Source organism: Parus major, chromosome 11 (assembly GCF_001522545.3).
Source record: "Parus major isolate Abel chromosome 11, Parus_major1.1, whole genome shotgun sequence".
Taxonomy (NCBI): domain Eukaryota; kingdom Metazoa; phylum Chordata; class Aves; order Passeriformes; family Paridae; genus Parus; species Parus major.
Window position 1 is genome coordinate 2,863,593 of NC_031780.1, and position 6,150 is coordinate 2,869,742.

The 6,150-nt window shown below is 45.3% G+C and overlaps 1 long non-coding RNA gene across 1 annotated transcript in view; it reads right to left on the reverse strand.

Annotated features, from left to right (window-relative positions):
- Nucleotides 1-1,319: 1,319 nt before the first annotated feature.
- LOC107209724 overlaps nucleotides 1,320-6,150 on the reverse strand; it is an 8,671-nt gene continuing 3,840 nt past the window's right edge. Inside the window, exon 2 of the long non-coding RNA XR_004499131.1 lies at nucleotides 1,320-1,570. This is a non-coding gene — a long non-coding RNA (uncharacterized LOC107209724). The remainder of the gene's footprint in view (nucleotides 1,571-6,150) is intronic.

Consider the following 6,150-nt stretch of genomic DNA (forward strand, 5'->3'; position numbering starts at 1 on the left):
TGACCAGGTAACAGACTCCCACAGCACCGTTTCCAGCACAGCTCCTGCCACAGCTTCAGGAAAAGCTGTAAAATACAAGCAGCTGCTTCAGAACAGGAGAAGAGGGAAAGTCTGGGAGTTAAATCTGAAGAAATTCATAATAATGAGGCCAGTCCCAAACAAACTCCATGTTCCACTGAGAAGAAAGCTGAGGTACCATCTCCTGCTGTTAATCACTCTCTACTTTTCTCCCCTCACCAGAGAGCCCAAGAACTCATTTGGCCCACGTAACAATTAACTATGGAGTGATCTGAGCGTGATCCACATCCACAGATCCATCCCTCCATGGCTTCCTAGTCCAGGATTCAAATCAAATCCAGCTCCAGCATCAAACAGGCCATCTAGGCCTGTGAATCATTTAAGGAGCAAAGCTCCACTAAGTTAAATCAAACCTAGGAGTTGCCAAGCTGGTATCTAGCACTCAAAAATTATTGGATGGCTTAAGAATTATTAATTTTTAAAAATCCAACTTTGAATTATTTTGTCTTGTAGTTTGCAGTCCTTTGGGTTGAAAACTGGACACTTGTTGGACATTGACAAAGTTTTCCTTGTGTGCTAAAATAATTAGTTGTGTTGCAAATGCATTGATTATAATCATAAAACTGCAGGAGCTGAGCCCTTAGAATAAATTATCAAATACCACGCAAAGTAAGGTTTTCATTCATAAAAAAATAAAAAGGGGGGAAAATATCCAAAACCACAGCCACAATCAAAGAAAGCCAAACTCCACAACCCTTTTAATGAATCACTTAACAAGCGGTGACACTTCAGTTTATGGTCATTCATGATATCCTGATTCTCGAGGTGAATCCTGAATGAATACAGTTTGGAGGCACCGATGGATATCTGCCCACCCCACTCAGCAGCTCCCTTTATCTCAGAGCCTGAGCAGATGCTTTAATGCATTTTGGGTTTGTGACACCTCTGCCATGGCCAGGAGGGACAGTGACAGCGGGAATGTGATGGACGAGCGTGGAGGGTGCCCTGCTCTAGCTCAGGGAGAGGAGACAAAGCAGCTCCCTCCCTGGTTTTTTTAATTTGTTAAAATAACAGCCCCGTATTCCCAGGGGCAAATGTCAGGAATAATTGCGTGCAAATTGTGCTAAGGCACCCAGTGCCACCCAAGGGCTCCTGAAGGGTTAATATCGAGCAGTTCAGTTAATTTACAACTGGAGACCTTTATCGTCTCCCGGTGACATTGAGGGCTCACATTTCGCACTTAATTACTTGTTCAGCAATCAGGCCCGCGAGAGATAGATGTGTTCTGTGTTTAGCCCTCGCAGCTGTGAATTGTTTATTTACTTATCGTCAGGCCGGGAATGGCTGCAATTTAAAGGTTCAGATCTCCGCTACCCCGAGCGGGGCAGGTCTTCCTTTAAACACTTCCATCCTCGGCGGTGGAATTCGGCTGGAGATGCCCATCTTCTCCTCCCGTTCCGGGTAACGGGGCCGGCAGGTGGTCCTGCTTAGCGGCCACCGCCTTCATCCACGCCAAAAAACCTCTGCCAAGTTCGCAATCGGGACCAGGCATCTGCGGGGATAAATTCGGGAAGGTAAAAAGCGGGCCAAGGAGATGAGGAAAGATGAATTCCAGCGCCCCGGCTTCCGTGGAATGGCTCGATCCCTATCTGGGATAGCTGGATCACGGCGGCTTCAAACAGTGGCTGCCAGCAATTCCTAGGCCAAATGGTGTAATTACAGTTTAAGCTGTCAAATGGTGACCAGATGGCTTTATCTTTCACACCAGAGGCCTAAGAAGTTGGTAGGTGTGACCTTTCCACATACCAATCCACCTGCAGAGCACACCAGGAATTCCCGGGGTGTCCAGCCCTGACACCCATCCTCATCTTTGATAACTTTGGAGCAAAGCTGTGTAAAACCATCTGTTTCCACAGGGTCCCGTCACCCTCAAATGCAGCACCACCAGCAATGCTCTGGGACCTCTTCTGGAACTGGACTTGTTTGGGATTGGAATTAAATAATCCTTGAGGTCCTTCCCGACCCAAATTCTGTGTTTCAGCACATGAGGGTTACTGGGTTACAAAGGAGGAGGGGATGATCCCTGTTATTCCCTCGGGGCACACACAGACTTCCCATCTACCCAGGAAAGAAAGAGTTGTGCAGGGGAAGAGAGCCTCAGCTCCATAGTTGGCTGGAAAAGGACATTTCAGAGGGAAAACTGGTGAAATTCCCTGCCAAGAGGGAAAAGGCAAAAGGGTCTGACCATGCAGGCACCGCTGCTGTCCTTGTGATGTGGGTGGAGGATGATGGAGGGGAGGATGGTGGTGGAAGCAGGCTGAACACACCCCCTAAAATATCCCGAGGTAGCTCCAGGAGAGGGGCTCAGGGCAAAGCCCAGCTCAGTTTCCCAGCAGAAGCAGCTCGGGAGGTCAGGGGCTTGCTGGGAATATCCCATGAGCCGTCCCACTGCCACAGGCAGCTCTCTGCAGCCGCCAGGAAAGCCAGGCTGTTCCCACACGGCAAGCACCGAGCTCTGCAGCAGGTCTCAGATTAGAGCAGTATTAAAAGTAAGGACTTCGGGGTCGGTATTAACCCCAGAGAATTCTGCCTGTGGGCAGGTGGAGGGGCTGACAGACATCAACAGCAGCAGCAGAGTTTCTGCCTCCAGGCTCTTGCAGCAGCCAACTGCTTTTGATTTAAAGAAAAGGCTTTCCTGTCCTGTGCTCTTATGAGAAACACACTTTTCTCCCAGTCCCAAGGTTATTTCTATCCCACAGATGAGGAGAAGGGGATGCAAGCTGACAGGGAACATGGCAAAGAAGGCTAAAGCACAGAGGTGCTGCTTCCTAATATTTTTTTTTATTATCATCACCACTGCTGTGAGAACAAGCTACCAACCTCTGGAAGTGATCATTAAAGTGGTATTATAATATGTAAAAATTATTTTTTTAATGTGTAAAACAAAAAAGTAGATCAGAACTTTCTAGTCTTGAAGAATTATAAGAGATATTATTGGACACACACAAAGAAACAAAAATGCAGATAATTGCAGGGTGATTTTTATTTTCTCAGAAACAGATCTACAATCATGTGTGTCACTTCAATAAAGCCAACAAAAGAAGAAAAGAGCCTCCATAGGCATAATTGAATTAGACAAAATCCTGGAATTTGATGAGAGATAAAGTTACCACTAATTCTCTTAAAAAAAAAAAAAAAAAAGAAGATGAAATTAAAATGTCAAAAGAGCAGCGAGCTGCTAAATTGAACCTTCAGTTTTGGGTGCGTTCACGGTTGTGTTGGCAGCGCATCCGTGGACAAGCTGAAGGAAAAACACTGCAAATGAGAAAGAAAACACCCAAAATGCAACTCTCAAAAGGACTGTAATGAACAGCACAGAAATAGTTCAGGATTTCCAAAAGAGAATTGCAAGGCAGAAACAAATGGGAGCAGAACCTGGACCAGTAACAGCCCTGTATGTACAAATGTGCTGGGGTTGGGATTAATTCCATGGGCTGGATGGATGAGAGGGCTACCAAAGACATGGACCCAGCCAGATCCCAGGCTGGCCTTCACCCTCTGACACAGAAAATGGGAGAAATATTTGTTTCTTCCAGTATTTTGCTATTTTTCTCCTTTGTTTTAGGTTTTGCTCCTGCTGATGTTGGGCTGACAGCAGCAGCGCGGGGGTTCAGGGCCGCAGCCTCAGCCCAGGGATGTGGGGATTTTCAGAGAACTATGAAAATTTAACTCAAATGAACCTTGCCCTGGTTTAGCAGACATAAAATGACAGGAGGGAGCTTCTCAGCTTCTTGCAGATGAATTATTGCAAAAAATCTGTGTCAGGGAAATTAGAGGCAATGGCACAAGGAGCTGTTTTGAAGGTGAGCGCACAGGGAAAGGGGAGAGGATCCCTGGTGCTGGCTCCCCAGCCCTGCTGCTTCACTCAGCCTTTTCCCACACTGAAAGGGAAGCAAAAAAATTCATTGAGAGTCTGAGGGAAGACAGAGAACAAGGTGGGCTGGGAAGGATGTGCCAGGATCCTGCTTGGTACCACAATGCTGCCCCAGATGTGGAGTACTGGCCCCCACAGTGATGTGACTCCCGTATTATTTTTGTGCTAAATACACAAAAGGCTGGCTATGGCAATCAGCTAGGAATAATCTCGGTCCCAAATGCCTTTTTTAACCCAGGAATTTGCAGTTGAGCACTGGAGAGATGCACTTCTGCCAGTGATGACGATGTCTTTGCAGCGCTGCAACCTGGGGGAAAAGAAAATCCCATTTTCTGACTGTTGCTCATCACCCTCCCACATTTCAAAGAGATTTTATCTGTCTGGCATGGAAGATTTCCCAAACTGTTTTTATTAAGAGGAGTTTTGTATGCCAGCAATGAATATTACTCTATTACTGAAAGGAATCAAAAGCTAAAGTGCCTGCGTGTACAGTTAATCTATCCAAACAGAAAATGTTTCTTAAAAAATTACGGCACTATTTTTATAACAAACCTCAGCCAAACTCAAAACTGAATAAATAGAATGTGTTCTTTTAAAACCAATTTATTTTTTTAATCATGGGCAAGAAATACTTTCCTTGCTTTCATTCATCAGGTAATGCTTCACCTCCCCCCCGTATTTGTGTGAAGAGATTTGTCTGTGATGGGATTTTTGCTTTGGAGGCATCGATTGAAACATTCCCAAGGCTGGGAGGAGGATGTGAGCCTGGGATGGCAGCACAGCCAGCCTGTGGTTTCTATCTCTTTTTAACAAAACCGTGAAGAAGGCAAGGAAACGCCTCAAAGGAGAGATGGGGAAATGCCACCCTAAACCCTGACCCACCTACATGAAGTATCAGGGCAGATCCATAGGAATTTCTATGGGATCATACAAGGGATCCATTCCTGCTGTGAGGGCAGAAACACATAACCACTGTCTTTAAATCATTTAAGACCGGCCTGCACACTCATTACCACAATGTAATTATCATTAGGGTTGCTTAAGGCAGAGTTTGGCCCTTCCTAGTTTTCACTCCCTTATTATTATTACGGTTTTACTTTAACTAGAAGCCCGTGCAGAGCTTTTCCTGCAGTTTTTCACTATTTATTTAGACTTGCACCACTGCCCAAGACCACAATTTAAATGTCCCAAGCCTCATCCCACGATCTTTTACTCCCCAAAATGCTGCGCATTTTTGGTGCCGTCACCAAGAGGAGCTGAACCGAACAATTCACAGCCTGGGAGGACCCTAAAATGTGGTTAAACATTCCTAAAGGAGACGGTGATGAATAAGCAAGCAGGGAAACCCGACCCCCAGGGCTTACACATCCCCTTTTTGTTTGTTTGTTTGTTTTTTTTCTCCTCAGCTTCCCAGGAGTATCAGCCGCCTTAAGAAAAATAAAAATAAAAATAACAAAAGCCACGAAAACGCTTTAATTCCTACTTTAATTCCTACTTTAATTCCTACTTTAATTCCTACTTTAATTCCTACTTTAATTCCTATTTTAATTCCTACAACCACGTCGCTCGTTTGTGTTGGTGGTTTTAGAGAGGGGGGTGATTCCCGCTGCAAGATAGGAAAAAAATTAATTTGAAAATATGAATTTCTCCCCTCTGGTTTCTGTGTGTGAAAGACAAACTCAGTGAGGGTGCTGAGCCGTCCCAGAAGTGTTTGAACGCTGCTTTTTCTGCCGCCCTGCCAAAGGTCAAAAGCAGGTAATGGATGGTGAAATTTCCACAGAATGGGGTAAACTCGGAGCTTGTTGACTTTGATATCGGTTTTCTTCCACCGCGGGGGAAAGAAAAAAAAAATAAAATAAAAAATCACTCCAGCTCCTCATTGATTTTTCATGGAAATTCACCAATTTTTCCCAGTTTCAGATGTGGTCTCTGATTTCTCCCTGATTATCATATCCCTCTGCCCCCCAGATGAAGCCCGGCTTTGTTTCAGCTCGGGGTGGTGATATAATTATTACTGCACGGAGCAGAAGGAAAAATCCCAGTGTGCTGGAGCTTGGTGCTGAATGACAGGAGCTACCCCCGAAAAAAACAAACACAGCCCTCGAGGAAACCCACCTTGAGAAAAAGGAAAAAGAGCGGAAGGAAAAGTTGGAGAAAGCTGGGAATGGGAATGTGCCCGTGTCTTTGTGCAGGGAGAG